Genomic DNA, 17,157 nt, shown 5'->3' with positions numbered 1-17,157 from the left:
AAAGATAGCTGGGTTAGAGTAGCCTCAGCAAGGGAAACACGTATAGCATTTGCATACTTCTCCTGCAAAGGGGGTTTAATCCGAAGAAAGGAGGAGATTTCGGTATTGTCAGCCAAGGCTTTGTTCAGGGTGAAGAGCAGAAGGAAATCTGATGAAGGGGCCTTTCTGAAGCCCTTGCTCACAGACTGGAGGTTGTTCTAGTAAAGTTATGTACTTTGGGATTGTTTACACACTATTGTCTGTTTGAAGATCTTCTAAACCGAAAGACTCAAAGTATTCCTCTTTGCTAACACAAAAGCAGGGAATTTGTGTAGTAAAAATGACTTACACTGCAAAACTGAACAAGTTCTTTTCATTATCTGCAAAAATACCCTAAAGTTCCTTTTTTGGTGTAGACAAAGTTCCCTGATACTTCTCAGCCAAACTCATATATCACAAAATGTTTTCAGACTAGGAGAAAAACAGGACAATTATGTTTTCGAAGTGGAGAGAGCAGAAAAATCAGAAACCCTTCAGGCTTAAGGCAGCCAAATTCTTGCTGCCTCCTCCAAAACAGTTCTTTGTTAAGCAAATAGAGAGTTTCCTGCCAAATAAAAACAGTGTTTTAAAATTTAGTTGGGATAAAGGATTGTGCCTCTACTAAGATCTCTTCTGCACTTTATGATTTTTTTTTCTCACCTGAGACATGAGCCAGAAGCCCCAAACTAAACCTCTTTTGTAGATAATCTGTAGCAGACCCAGTCCATTCCTTAGAACTTTTCCAGATAAGTGATTTGTGTTTCAAAACCAAGATCTATTTAAAAGTGTTGGCAAGCAAATTACTCCTCCTTGGGATGACTATCCACTTACAGTGTATACGCTACCACCTGCCAGGGTTTTCACATGGGAGAAATTGCATCATCTCAGGGATGTGATTAATATTTAGGGACCAAATAGACCATCTAACAGTATAGCACCTGAAATAGATGGCTTTTGCTTTTTGTTGCTGTAATTTTTGTGTGATTGCCATAGTCTTAATGATTTTAGATAGTATTTAATTATTTATGTGGATCACAATAAAGATCTCATTGCTTGTGGAAATAGTTTATATAATATTATAAAATTTGTTCTATAGATATATCTGTACATACTTACTTAGATCATTTTCTTATCAGCAGCTTTGTAGTTTATAGTCATTGTAAAGCAACATATGTTTCCCTGTCATGCTTTGTGAGTGTAAGGGTCAGCAAAATCCTTGCTTGAATATGGCTTGAATTTTCTATAATAGAAATGAGTACTATCTTTAAGGTTTGGCCAATTCTGGGAAAGAAGATGAAGCAATTTCTGAAATACCAAAGAATATGAGCTTGGGTATATCTGTATGGATATATTTGTATTCACTCTGCAGTTGTTTAATAGTTATAATTAAGGAAAAAAATTACAATCCTCTTAATATTAATAAATTACTACACATACGATGAAATTTGGCTCTTGGTTGTACATGCTGTGACTTGTTTGGGTGGGTTTTTTTTAACTTCAGATGCTTCCTTATGCTCATTTAGAGACAGACATTGGTGTTTCAGCTCAGTTTTCGTTCAGCTATGATAAATGTGAATCATTAAATACTTAATCATCCCTTAGCCGTGTTTGCTCCCACGTTGTTGTCATAAAACCTCACAGAAACACCAGGCAGAAGTAAATCTGTGAGGGATGGGCTATAGGGCACCAGGGCACCTCCGTTCATCGGAGTGTTGATGCAACTTAAAAATCAAGTTCCAGAAAGGGGAGATGGTTGATGGAAAACATGCTGTATCCAGTTGCTTGCTGAGCATTATCTGCCATCTGGACTCAAGAAAAGCCTGAGTGAATTTCAGCATCTCCCTTTCTCTTCCACCCTAGAGAAAACTGGGAGATCAAATTTTGGCCAAAACAGGAGCTGAATTCAGGCATCAGCTGGCACTCCATGTGCAGTTCACACCTTCTCTTATTAGTTTAATTTATTCCTTAAAATGTTTACATTTTTCCAGCTGATGTGAGTAGTAGAAAATAAGGTATGGTGTGTTACGAGAGTTATTTACCAAATGGTATTTACTGCTGGGAAGCTTAGCAGTGCTATCCATAAAGTAGTTTGTGACTGCCTATGGAGACAAACAGACAGCTTGAATCCAACCTGGGTATAATGCAGTATGCAATTTCAGAACAGTTACTTTTATATTAACTCATAAGTTTTTATTGCTTCATAAGAAAAATTATATCATCCTCCTACGGTTCTTAGCTCCTCAAGGAAATAAACTCGTGACTTTCTCACATGCTGGCCATCTTTGTGCAGCCTTTACTGGTTATAAAGAACTCATACTCCAAAACACAGTGTTGGGAAAACAAAGGACGGATCATGGCAGTAATAAACATGTCATTTAAACCTTACAGGAAAATGAATGTGGTTTATTCAAACATTCCTTCTAAAGAATAGCTAATGATAATATTTTAGTAACGCAAAGAGGGAGATCTCCTAATGCTCCCATTCCTGGGCTCTGTTCCCATTGAAGGCAGCAGGAGCTGCACGTACAGATCCAGAGGGCTCGCATCTCGAATAGCATCTAATATGGAGTTGAACAGTTTTAAAAAATAGGAACCAGGCTCAGTCCAACGCTTACAGTCTGCGTGCAGTGAAGTAATGTTTTCACTTTTCATCTCCTCCTTTTTGTTTCGCGGTAACGGTGCAATCTCCAATTAGAAATTACCCTTTGTTAGCAGTAGTCGACGACGCCTCATCCCGGTTTGCGTTTTTCCTGTGAGAAGCGTGTCAGAATTTGGGGGAACTAAATATACTCCTTTGTTGGCGAGCTTGTCAAGCACCGCGCTGTGTTCGCTTTCCCACCAGGAAGGTCAGGCCGCTGGGGGGCCGCTCTATTTTCTGAAATGATCCCTACTGTCTGTCCATGCTGTCTGACAGATTGAAACAGTTGTCTGTGTCACTGCTTTCAATGCTTTTTAAATGCCTCACTTTCCATGAAAGACGTAAAATATGTAGGCAATGGAGGGGGGGGAATGTAAAAGGAACTATACTTTTTTTCCTGTGTAAAGAACGATTGGGTTTTCTCTTCTAAAGTAAACTTAATTTTGTTTAAAATATGTTTATAAGCTGACTTAGGGAAAAAAAAAAAAAAGAGTTGATCTGGAAGAATGGGTAAGTCACAGCTTACATATTCTATTTCTGAAACCTCATTTTAAAATGAGGGTAATAAAATTATTAAACACAGACTCATTCTGTAGCTGAAGCGAAATAGTAAGTTTTCTTTGTTCACTTATATTTCAGTTTAATATATTTTGATCTGAGGTATGTATAAAGCCTGAAGAAATTGGTACTGTGCTGAGCCTTCAATACTCTCCAGATAATTGAACTAATTAAATCTTTACCAACATTAACACAACTCCAGCATTCCTTGGACAGTGGTTAATTATTGCACGAACATGGCAAGCTTAAACTAAACAGATGAAAATAGAGTCCTGTGGAATGGGTATTGAGTTTATTCTTTATTCATCTTTTGATAAGGTTTAATTAAAACTGCCTCTCTCCATTGTGGTGAGAATGAATGTGCTTGTTTTCTTAGTGAAAGCCAAATTATTCACTTCAGCCATGGTTCAATAATCAAAGCCTTTGCAAAGTTTTGGGTTATATTGTAGCTGTGGAGATATAATTGCTGCAATTCTCTGTGAAGGCTTTATCTTTTTTATTACATTTTCTTTTATTTTTTTAATTTATTTAGAAAGAAAATCAGAGCATCCATTTTCTGATTCACTATTTTAATGTGCTTTAAGCAGGGAATTTTAGTAAACAGGGAGTGAGCACTTGAAAATGAAATTTGAAATAAAAGATTTTTTTATAATCGGAATGCAAATTTTTTTAAAAAAACAGATCTAAATTCCAGTCTTTTAGATTAATACACAAAGTAAAAAGCATATATCAAAAGCTATCCTTATCAACTGTTGAATATTAATAAAGGAGCAGTCATTTCTTTTTATGGCAGTAACAGGAGGGCAGTTACGGTGACTCACCATGCTTGTACAGTGGCTAATTATTCACTGGGCAAAAATGGTTGAAAGAAGCGGTGCCGGCTCATAATGTTAGAAGAAGCAACTTTGTAAAGTTGTTAGAGCTACCTAACTGTGTGTACGAAATGCACCAGTGATACGATGGAGAAAACAAATCCTTGGAAATCATGTGAAATTTTGAGCAAGAGCAATGGGGTACAACTGAAGGGAAATGAGAAGAGCTTGTGACCAAGTATCCATGCATGCAGACTGGTAATCATGTGTCTTGCCATGGACTTGCCTTTCCACTTGGAAGACTGTAAGCTGTAGAATTGGGCTTCAACTTTTCAGTATAAGCTCCTCTGGCAAATCCACATACATCCATTGAGAAACGACACAGCGGGTAGGAAATGGATCAGTGTTCATTCAAAGAAATGTTTACCACTCTCCTTTCATACGATTCTGCAGGTGACTTAGATGGGCCATCGTAAGAGTAGCACAATTTTATTTGTATTCTGGTTGCTCATTCTGGCGTGCTTTGGAATGATGTCCTGGCAGAACATTTGTTTCCTGTCAGACTTCTGCTTTCCCATTTATGAAGTATTAATATCACATTCTGTGGTTTATCATAAGCAACAATGACATTGTTCTGTCTTGGGCTTGCATTGTCATGAGGGGATTCCAGGCTGGCACATGGTTTTGATTTAAGGGAGGAAAAAGTGTTTTCTTCAGGATTTTTTTTTTTATTTCATGAGTTCACTCTCACAGTGAATTTTACTAGGTAAAAAAAATTTAAGACTATGAGTCAAATCCTGTGCCAGAGGAGAAACTAATCTGAGCAGGGAGTCTCTTGAACCATGGAGCTGGACTTAACTGGTAGCTCTTCCTCCTTTTGAGTGATAGTAGCATGCTGGGTGCATGTCAAGTGAATCCAGAGCTATTTGGAGTCACCAGCCATCCGCTGGGAGTTGTAGTCAGACCTACAGAAATGCGTCACCCATGCTCTTTGTCATGAAGCAATAGCATTTGTGTCCTGGCTGACCTCTGTAAAGATTCTGCCAGTGCAGCCATTTAGGTTTTAGGCTGAAGTCAAGATTTACTCTATTCTGTTTCTTGAGGTATGGGAATGTACCTCGGCCTGGAAGAGGGGAACACTGTGTGGTAGCCTTGCCTTGAGTGCGTGCATATGGTCAGTCCTGTTCTAATGGCAAAAACTGTATTCTACTTTCCTGCTGACAGAATAACAAACTCATTAGAAATCCCTCCAAAATATGTTTAAATTAGGTCATCTCTGAGACCAGACATTCCCCTTAATTTTTTTTCTAAATAGACCTTTCCTATTTTGTGAAATTTATTATTTGGCATAAAGAAAATAGATATGGCAGAGCTGTTATTTTATCTGAGTTCCTTTCTGCTATGTTTTGTCTTTCAAAGCACTGGAAGTCTGTTGTTCAAGAAAATAGATTTCTTATTTTAAGGGCTTTAATGTATTTTTGCATTAATTTCTCTCTGTTAGAAGTTCTGTATGTTTATTTTCCAGCATTTACTACAATTAGGCTGTGGTTCCACGGTCATTGAGATGGGGTCTGTGCACTCCTGCTTTCCCAACAGCAGGAATTTGATCTGGATCAAGAACAGACACCTGATCTCATTTATGGGGAGTACAGTGGCTCCATGCTGGTTACTGGGGAATCACCATAAAGCCTACTGGTTCAAGGTTAACCCATCAGACTTTTTTGCTCAGATTTGAAACAAGAGTTAGATTGTACCAGGTCAGCATGATTTTCACTCAGTCATAGGAATTTAAAGCTGGATTTGTAGCCTTGTCACACATACTTCTGTCAATTAGATTTTTCTGAACTCTTAACTGAAAAATTTTCTTCTAATACTTAGTTACATTAAAATAATTTTGCTTGATAATTTATTTTTAAATGGTGATAATAATCTTGAATCAGATAGGAACAACCTGATGCCCTGGAAATAAGAAGGGTTTCTGGCTGGTGTTGCTGTAAATGCTTGCTCAAGAGATCGTAATCTAATCTGAGTGGATTGAAAGATTTGAAAATGTCTTCTTTAAGTGTGAAGAGATTGTTGCATGTTAATTATTTATTAATTCATGTGGGTTAATATCCATTAGCATTTTTGAATACGGGCTATACTGCACTCTGACAGCTTTGCATATCATCCCTACAGATGTCTTAATTTAGTGAGATTCTTAAGCACTTGGCTAACACCAGGCATACACCAAAATGTGTGTAAATGTGTTTAATAAGGAGCTTCCTAGCCCTTCCCCAGTAGCCATTAGGTATAGTGTGCCTTCTGAGGCACAAGAGGACAGACTGGACTATCATGACTTTTGACTGCATTGATTCATTTTGACATAATGTGATTTTTTTTTTTTTCCAAATGATGAGACTCCTTCATGTTTCTTAAAATTTCCATGTAAGCAAGAATAATTGCTTGCTTCCTTGCTTTTTTATTTGGCATAAAATCTAGAGGAGTGCAAAAAGGTGATTTCCCTAAAAGCAGGCCATGTATAATTTACAGGGCTACCACAAAGAAATTCTAATGACTTACACATACATGACTATTATTAACTTGCCTTCAGCCACAACATTTACATGGTAATAAGTTGTCATCTTTATGCTATCAACTACTACTTGATCCAATTCAATCTCATGTTTTCTTTTCTTTATAGTTACTATGTCATGATGATCAGTCCTTCTATTTACTGTCAACTGTTACTCGTTCTTCTTAGGAAGTTCTTCACAATCTGCAGAATGTGGCTGGTTGCTTGCCTGAAGTGAAGAATAAGGTTTTGACATCGCAGTATTTAAAAATTTGCCACATTTTTGCCTCTAAAGCTGTTGGGCTTTCTTTAGGAATGTGTTCTTGGTATTATGGAAGAGCAATCTCATTATTTTACATTTATCTTAAGATGTGGCTTCCCTAGCTCAGAACAAGGCTAAGTTCAGTTATGCTAAGTACCATTCAATCGTATATTAAATAATATTCTTTCATGCAAAGATCTCAGGCCATGTGTTCAGCTTTGCAGACTGCTACCCTCTTCTGCATAAAATCTGCTTTTATTCAGGTAACTGGCTGGCCTCTCCATTCGGGATTCATTCTTGCCTACTCATTGATACTTAAATGCTCCAATCATACTAATTTGTAGATGGGAGTCTTGAGTAATTATTGAATTGCTATATCTTATAAGAAATTCTAGGTGCCTTATTCAGACAGATAAGAAAATAGCATGTAGATAAAAAGAATATTGCTTTAGGAGAAATGCTAATTAATGCACAATTGCAGAGAGCCCTATGAATGCATATTATTAATAGAATTCACATTATTATGAAGAACTAAAAACTTGAGACAGAAGTAAATAACTAGCATTTATTGAACTTTCTTTAATTATTTGAACAGTGCAACAAAAATATAACCAAATGAAGCACTTTTTTTGGCTAGAAAATACTGCTGCTAGGTCCCCAAGGTAAAGACTTTACTCACTTCCTCATCTGCCTCAATGAAAGGTCCAGGCCGCCACACTGATGCAAAGAAGAACTGCTGTGATGAGCCGGAAAGGTGACCGAGAGGAAGAATTTAGTCCGTTTCTTGAGAACGCTGTCAGAAATATCCTTGTACCTGCAGAAGACACAGTAGCCCAGACTGTTTTAACTGCTATATTAATGTGGTGGGTTGACCCTGGCTAGAGGCCAGGTGCCCACCAGAGCCGCTCTCTCACTCCCCTCATTCACTAAACAGGGGAGAAAAGGCATAACGAAACGCTTGTGGGTCGAGATAAGGACAGGGAGAGATCACTCACTAATTATCGTCACGAGCAAAACAGACCGAACTTAGAGAGGGAATTCATCTAATTTATTACTAGGCAAAACAGAGTAGAGGAATGAGAAAATAAAATCAACTCTTAAAACACCTCCCCCCACCCCTCCCATCTTCCCGGGCTCAACTTCACTCCCGGCTTCAACCTTCCCCCCCTCAGCGGCACAGGGGGATGGGGAATGGGGGTTACGGTCAGTTCATCTCACGGTGTTTCTGCCGCTTCTTCATCCTCAGGGGGAGGACTCCTCTCATCGTTCCCCTGCTCCAGCATGGAGTCCCTCTCACGGGGTGCAGACCTTCAGGAGCAAACTGCTCCAGTGTGGGGTCCCCCACGGGGTCACAAGTCCTGCCAGCAAACCTGCCCTGGCGTGGGCTCCCCTCTTCACGGGTCCACCGGTCCGGCCTGGAACTTGCTCCAGCGTGGGCTTCCCACGGGCCGCAGCCTCCTTCAGGTGCCTCCACCTGCTCCAGCGTGGGGTCTTCCACGGGCTGCAGGTGGAATCGCTACACCCCCTCATCCTTCCTCCATGGGCTGCAGGGGGACAGCCTGCTTCACCATGGCCTTCACCACGGGCTGCAGGGGGATCTCTGCTCCGGCGCCTGGAGCTCCTCCTCCCCCTCCTTCTGCACTGACCTTGGTGTCTGCAGAGTTTCTTACATCTTCTCACTCCTCTCTCCGGCTGCAAAAGCTCTCTCTAACTGTTTTTTTTTCTTCTTAAATATGTTATCACAGAGGCGCTGATTGGCTTGGCCTTGGCCAGCGGCGGGCCCATCTTAGAGCCGGCTGGCATTGGCTCTATCAGACACTGGGGAAGCTTCTAGCAGCTTCTCACAGAAGCCACCCCTGTAGCCCCCCCGCTACCAAAACCTTGCCACACAAACCCAACACAATTAAACAGGCTGAATTCACTGTTTTATCTATATTGGACTTGATTCTCTGAACCAGGAGTGAGTGAGGCCATTTTAGAAAGGTTCAAGAACCATAAGCCAGTAACAAAGGAAGACGTGCACAAAGCTTGAGTAAAAACAGAATACACGAGCGTACCTCTGATTAACTCATTATGAAGCGTCACAATTAGAAAGATATCCACTCCATTGCCTCAAGTCTTTATTATTGCACATATTCCAGTCTTTACCTCTGAGTGTATCTGATGGGCAGATGACCAGTAACATAATCCTAAAAAGCTTTCAAATTCAAGGTGATTTGGGGTTTTTCCCCCAGAAAATACCCAGAATTCTTGGTACTCAGACTGAGGAGTAGCCTTGACAGAGCATTGCTGGGGGAAAAAACCAAAAACAACCCCCTCCCCCCCAAAAAAGAAAAAAACAAACAACAAAAAAAAAAACAACAAAAACCCCACCAACCCAACAAGAAAAAGAAAGATCCCATTCAAGCGAAGATGCATTCATTCATGGAAGAGATGGGTAGTTCAAAATGAGCTGGCATGTGGGAACTAGCATGATACCATGCAGCTATCTCTGATTACCATCACAAAGGAGCAGAATCTATTAGAAATAAGCAAATATAATGAGAGAAAAAGGCATAAAAAGGGAAATGACCTTGTGATACACTTGGATGCAGAGTAGGCCTTACCAAAGGAACAGGGCAAAACAGCCTCTCAAATTCAGAAGCCGAGAAGACATATATCTGACATACTGTGGAGGGTGCTTGACAGAGGCAACATGGTTTGCTGTCACAGGAAACTTACTGTACAGTTTTGTCTGAGTGATTTGGCATTAAAGGGGTTCAAAAGATTTTTTCTCTGGTATAGATAAACTATGTTCTTGAACACATCTTGAGACGTTTCACTAATTTTTCACTGGTCCTCAAGCCAAGAACTGACACCCCCATCCCCCACCAAATCTGCAGATACCATTTTATTACTTAAAGGAAGCCAGAAGTGGGAGTTAAACCTTTCCATGTTCCTTTGGGTTTTATACAATCTTTCATCATCCCAAGGAAATCGAGTACTCTAAGTGAAGAATCAAATCTCAAAGCACTGCACAAGTAAATGAAATCTCTTTTGCACACTAGGGACCTTTTCATCATAGTTTTGTGTTTCAGGGGATTTCACAACCTTTACTTGAGGGAAACAAATATTCAAATCCCAGTTAGACCAGAATAGAGGAAATATGCCAGGTTCAATTACCACTGGAGTTATCAGCATATGAGATTTTTTCCATTTGTATCTTCACCATCTTTTTCATGAAGTTCTGCATAAGCTGTTCCTGGGATGTGGGAGAACAGAGAGAGAGTGACCGCTTTGAAATTAATCAGAAGAAATGATCTGCTAGAAGTCTCAGAAAGTGCTAGAGTCCTGAGCAGCGCGTTTCAGGTGAAGTCTAACACTGACAGCTTTTAAAATCTTCATTCCTGTGAATTTTCTGGATGTGAAAATCCAGCTGCATGTACAGATATATATATATATTCAATCTTTTTTTGAAGACAGTGAATTTGCAAGGACCATTTCTCTAGTCTTTTATTATTATTTTGGATTAGATGAAATATATGAAAAGCATAGTTTACTACTTGGTGTTGAATGACATTCTGTCCTGGTTTTTGGCTGGGATAGAGTTAATTTTCACAAGAAGCTGGGAGGGGGCATAGCCAGGACAGGTGACACAAACTAGCCAAGGGGGTATTTGATACCATATGACATCATGCCTAATATATAAGGGGAGGGGGCTGGCCAGGGGGGAGGGATTGCTGCCTGGGGACAGGTATCAGGTTCTGGGTGGTGAGCAAATTGCATTGTGTATCACCCATTTTGTATATTCTTTTATTAGCGGTGGTGGTGTTATTTTCCTCTTCCTTTGCTGTCCCAGTGAACTGTCCTTACCCCAACCCACGCATTTTACCTTTTTCTTCCGATTCTCCTCCCCATCGCACCAGGGACAAAGGAATTAGCAAGTGGCCACGTGGTTCTTAGTTGCCGGCTGTGGCTAAACCACAACATATTCACATTCAAAGAATAAAAGCAGAGAATTTGTTATCCATTAAAAAGAAAATCAAATGAGCAGAAAAGACTTCTGAGATCTTTTATATATATATATAGAAATGCCACAAGAGAAGTAGTGATGTCCCTGGATATGTAACATCTATGGATGATGATGATGATGATGATGATGATGATGATGATGATGATGATAGCCAAAGAACAAATTAGGCAGTATGGACTGTATTTTCTGTGGTTCCTCTGTTGTTTGGAGCTGGTGCGATGTAACAGTATTTCACTCACTGTGGCACAGTCTATGCATTTCCTGGCTATTTGCAGCTCTGTGTAATCTGCTGACTGCATGTGGCATGTGGATAGCTTTGACATTTTCAAATAAGTAGTATTCTAGATTCTGTGTAGCTTTGGGGGCTTCTGACATATTTTATCTATTTCTTTGTCCTTGGAGATTGATAGATGGGAATGTGATTAGCTCCCATGCTTATTAGCTCTCATGCTAAACCTGCCCCCAGACTCTAACATTTTTGGAATACCCTGTCTACAAGATGTTGCAGCCAACTGTAACGTATTGTGTCCTTGTTTCTGAGGTATACTGTGTCCTCGTTTCCGATGTACTGCTAAGTACTGTAGTATTGGTTATCCTGTTTCCTTTCCTCCTCTTTGCTCTCTACTGTGGCTTCCTCTGATAGGGGAGGTGGACTTTTTCTCCGTCTCAAGCTCTGTCTCTGTACACAAAGAGAAACACATTGGGACAAATAATTGACAGTTGCTGAAAATTGCAAATAATGTTTCTACTCATTTTTTTTTTTTTTGCTTTTGCTGCATAGAATGAGACTCAGATTTTTGCTAAAATAATACAAGGGTTGAATTAAATCACTGATATTGCCTGCTTTAAAGAGGTGAAAAAAGTCATCACAGTAAATCAGCTGTGCAGCACAGTGGGAGGGTAGAGCCAGTCTCCATTTGTGTAAGAAATGCAAGTTCTGATTCTTATCACACTTACTGCAGGACAGGGAGGAAAAGCTCTACTGAAGTCAGTGAAGTTCCACCAGTTTAAAAATAACATGAGGTGAGAAAAGAATCAAGCCCCAGGGTGTTTCAAAGCTATGTGCTGAATCACCAAATCATGGAAAATAGGGCAGGAAGAGCCTTGAGAGGTCATCTAGTCTATCCTGCCTTCCCCAAGGCAGGATCAGCTGTATCTGTGTCATTCTGACAGATGTTTGACTAACCTGTTTTTAAAAACATCCAATAATAGCGATTCCACCACCTCCCCGGGGCAGCCTGTTCCAGAGCTTTGCCATCCTTACTGTTAGACATCCAGACATTCCAAGCTTGGCTGCTCCTGCTGCAGTTCGAGTCCATAGCTACTTCTCCTATTTACCGCAGACATGGCAAACCGTTGGGTTTGCAAAAGCAATTTTAAATATATAAACACTTCAGTCCTCTGTAGATTATGAAGCAACATTATTATTATATTTTTTTTCAGTCTTGGTAAAGTCTTTTGGTTTTTTTGCACTCTGTAGGACAGAGGGTTTGTTTGGGATTTAGGAGAGAAAGATAGACTGAGAATTGAAGTTAGAAATATGTAGAGGCAAATTCCCACCCAGCAGTGAGATGGGTGACTTTCTTTGGACGAGTGGATGGTCTTCCAGTCAAAGAGATAGTTTAGCAATACAGACCTATAGTAAAGTCACCGTTTTCAAGGGTGCTTATATCAGGAGAGAATTTGACCTTAGGGTTTTTAGCAAACAACTTGAATAGGGTAAAATGGTCTATAGGATTGTATTCAACACTGCTCTAAATCCCTCTGTGATGGCTGTCCTCCAGATCAAGGCCATTATTTCATATTAGTATTATTAAGTGACAGTGATTCTCCACCAAGAGTGTACAGGCATATGAGGTTCAACTCACATTGTAACGTAGCTGCTCTGAAATAGGTTCACATCTGACAGTATTTGGCTTATTGCAAGAATAATTCCTGGGAGTAAGAATCTTGGATGGTACATAGTGATGGTACATCACCATAGTGATGGTTCTTTTCAAATACAGGAGAAAAATATTATTTCAGACAAATGTTTGATTATGCAAAAATAAGGTTTTTAAAATGTAGGTATGGGCTTTATTTCTATTATCAAATTATCCTGATGTATCATCCGACTTCGTGTTAGGGATTATTCCCTGCCATCAAAAAAGTGTACGGGGTAAAGCTTGCCTAGTAAAACCCCTAGCAGTCTGTAGTGACCACCTTTGCATTACCAATAACTTCAGGTGTGTTTGGATCTATCTTCAGGCTTTTCAGCATGGTTCAGGAAAATGGGTAGTCTAGGGTATACTACTAAGCTAAAAACTTGCTGGAAATTGGTCAGAGTGACAACTGTGTTGTGGAGCAGATTGGCCCTGATTCTCAAGCTAAAATATACCAGCTTAGCCCCGTGTCTTTATCTAATCCTTCTTCCTGCTAATTAATGCAATGAAAATATCATCCAGAAAATTTAGCAGTTTAAACCTGTCACTTACGTTTACTCTCTGCTTAATGTAAAATGATGTCATTTTTTTAAAAGGAATAGTAAACCTTTTGGATGTCAAATGGATTGTACTACCAAGATACATCAGTGCAGGCTGTACAGATCGCTTTGTTGTGTCCAGTCTAATATAAGCTAGCATTCAAAGGACAATATTAACTGCTAAATTTTCTTCATTTTTATTAAAAAACTATATTAAAAGCATATTTTTTTACAAACTGCACACTATTATAATGAAAATAAGGTTACAGCTTGGAAGAGATTTTGTAATTCTCTGTTGTTACGTCCATTTTGCTCCATATGCCTTTTTTCTTCTTGTTGACCCTAGCGTACAAATCTGTAATGAAAAAAATTGATTGACTCTTAGAGTAGGGGATTGCAATGTCGTGATTTCACGCTCAGTTGTTGGCTAACAAGGCTCTGTAGTTTTTATTTAGAGAGGCCCGGTTGCAAAAAAAATGAAGAATTGTGTTAGTCCCAGCTGCCAAGGTTACAGAGCAAACGGCTTAGAGGGCTCCAGGCTTCCAGGCAAGAGAGGGATTGTCTCTGCCCAGCAGGTAAGAGATAGAGCTAGACAGAAGCTGTTGTGCGCAAGATGCTGACTGACCCCAGCAATTCATAAATCCAAAAAATTACAACATTCTCTGCTTATCAGTAAATGGAGCAGACACTCAGCTGTGTAATTAACCCTTTGAATGTTATAGCCATGGTGCAGCCAGCTCGTTTGAAAGATGCATGCCCTTTCTAAATGCCTCCCTCATAACATCCTGGGGATATCTTGGGTACTCAAGGTACTCACGCACTACTGGCAGTCTGTTATATAGTGTATGTAAATACTTAAAGTATTTCATATGTCCATTCTAAGGATTGCTTTCTCCTTATTCTTACATTTCATGCTTAATTGTTTATAATATATCTTTCCATGTGTCACCTAAAACATTATACTAAATTCTTTGAGCTGGTTTAGCTGCTTCAGGTAGAGGTGACGGAATATATGAAAGTAGCCCAGATGTCCAGCCCTTACATGCCTCAGTTTCAGGCAGATCTCTGCCCTAAAAAGTCAGCTATCACAGTTGCCCAGCAATTCTGAGTTTTCATTTTATCTACTCATAAGTTTTGCACGAGGCATCAAGTTGTAAGTTGCAGATAGTTTTATATACTTATCCTATTTATCTTATATTGTTTTATTAGTGTTCTGTTTTAATAATTTGCTTTTTAATAAAGCCCTGTGTGACTGATCCTCAAATTGTAAATACAAATTTGGAAGGCCATCAAGCTCTGCCTCTGCATACCACCACAAAAATCATTGCAGCTTTAAAAAACAGTAGGAAAACAGCAGACAGCTACTGCAATGATGCCAAGCCAAGACAGAATAAGCAGACCCATATAAAATGGTTCAAATTTTTCCTTTTTTTTTTTTTAATGGAGCTATCTTCTGACTTTACCTTTTTTTTTTTTTTTTAATCTCTGTAAGACAATGTCCTGGTTTCAGCTGGGATAGAGTTAATGTTCTTCCTAGTAGTGGGTATAGTGCTGTGTTTGGGATTTAGCATGAGAATAACGTTGATAACACACTAATATTTTAGTTGTTGCTAGGCAATGTTAACACCAAGTCAGGGACTTTTCAGCTTCTCACACTGTCCTGCCAGTGAGGAGCCTGGGGGTGCACAAAAAGCTGGGAGGGGATACGGCCGGGACAGCTGACCCCAACTGGCCAAAGGGATATTCCATACCACATGACATCATGCTCGGTATATAACTGGGGGGAAGCTGGCCAGGGGTTTAGACTGCAGCTCGGGAACTAGCTGGGCATCAGTGGTCTGTGGGTGGTGATCAATTGTGCTGTACATCACTTGGTTTGTATATTCTATTATTATTTATTATCCTTTTCTGTCATATTAAACTGTCTTTATCTCAACCCACGAGTTTTACCTTTTTTCCTGATTCTCTCCCCCATCCCACTGGGGGATGGGGGGAGCGAGCAAACGGCTGTGTGGTTGTTTTAGCTGCCAACCGGGTTAAACCACAACAGACAGCAACCTTATCAAGGTACGCCACTTACTGTCTATCGTCAGGCAAATTTGTATATAGTGAATGCATTTTTCCTTTGACCTGAGTTCATCCCTGAAAAGAATTCCACAGAATTCTTCAAAAGACGCTCTCAAGGTTTCTTTGTGCAAAATCCTTCAGTCTAAGCAACAGCTAAACTGTTAACTATGGAGCCAGTGGGAATATAGGAAAGCATGGATTTGCTCCTTCAGTCCGTCATTGCTGCATGGAAGGAAATCCGCAGGCACCTGGGCTATGTGTCCAAAGATACTTTTGAGTGAAAAAGCCCCTCTTGGTGTTTGCTTTGCCCCAGCTCCCCAGGAGGAGTTACTGTCCTCTGATTCTGCACACCCTGTGCGTCTCCTATGTGTAGCTGTATATTACTAGTCATGGCAAACCAAGAATATCCATTAACTTAAGCCAATATTCATACACATATTCATACACATACATTGTCTCCTTTCGTGGATATTGTGAGGTTTGGTACTCTTGGCTACATTTAGTGGCCAGTATAACCAGTATTCTCTCTTTCAGACTTCAGGTTAATGTCTCTATTTTTGATACACCTTATTACTGTATTTTCTCCCACAACTGCTGACACTCCCTCTGCCTTTACCTTCCAGATCTCATTGGGTGTTACCCAGATGCTATTTTCCTATAATTCCACTCTATCAAGGTGCTGCTTTCTCCTGCTATTTGGGTCCAATTCTGACATTTGAAAAAGTACGTTTAGTGCAGCACGCTTCCCCCACATCCCTGGGGTATCTGATCTATCATGTGTACTTACTTGCTTGTATTTCATTATCACCTACGATTCACATTTGCATTTATAAATCATGTGTGACACTCATTTGCAAATCTGCAGGCCTTTTTCTTCTGCAATATCCTATACTGTAGTTAATATCCTTTAGCATAAACTAAGCTACCCTTTTATTGCACTGCTTAATATCACAGTTATAGGAGATTTCTAGGCTGTGATTTTTTTTTTTCTTTTGAAAGCCTGCAAAATTGGGAATATTTTTAAGACCATTCTTAGAAATCTGGAAAAAAAATGGCTGTATTTTAAAATACTGTATTTTATTACAGTAAATGCTTGCCATATTCTGCTTTTGAAAGTAAAGCTACTTTTAAAAAGTATACATGCATAGCAGAAGTTCTTATGACCCAGACATTTCCACTTGTTTTATGCTCGTGTCACTTAAAGTCAGCTGAAAGAATTCTTAAAAAATACTTACTTGGAAAGATTTGCATCATTACTGATATTTTTCAGGTCAAGTTCAAACCTTTATGCAAAATTTTTCAAGCACTGGAATGTATTGCTTACCCTATCGGATAAATACCTATCTAGTTAGCTGAACAGAAACATCAGGCAGTATGTTATTTCTGATCCTGTGTTGCACAGCATATTGTTTTCCTTTTAATTAAATTGTTCCATGGTGTTCTACCCTTAAGATTGTGTGCTTGCATTTCATTATCTGTTGTTATTCAAACTTGCATCTCATTTGAAATTTGCAAAGCTGGCAGGTTTTTTCCTATCTTTGTTATAAATTATTACTTCATTTCCCATATCATCTGTTAAGAGTGCAGCCTATTTTTAATGGTGTGTTCTCATGTGTAATGTTTCTCCAGCTCTGGATTCAGTCAACTTCGACTTCATTTCCCCCTACAAAGCTTGCTGGATCTCTATGATTTTATTACTTTTGATTTACTTTCCTTATGCAGCTTCCACCCTGATTTGCTGTTTTCCTCCTGCTTTTAACAGCACTTCTGTTAAA

General features: G+C 39.5%; 1 protein-coding gene across 6 annotated transcripts in view; it reads left to right on the top strand.

Moving 5' to 3' along the window:
* Positions 1-17,157, top strand: part of CDK14 (cyclin dependent kinase 14) — a 322,044-nt gene that overhangs the window by 270,384 nt on the left and 34,503 nt on the right. The window lies entirely within an intron of this gene.

This window comes from Grus americana, chromosome 2 (assembly GCF_028858705.1).
Source record: "Grus americana isolate bGruAme1 chromosome 2, bGruAme1.mat, whole genome shotgun sequence".
Classification (NCBI taxonomy): domain Eukaryota; kingdom Metazoa; phylum Chordata; class Aves; order Gruiformes; family Gruidae; genus Grus; species Grus americana.
This window is presented reverse-complemented; position numbering and strand designations above follow the sequence as displayed.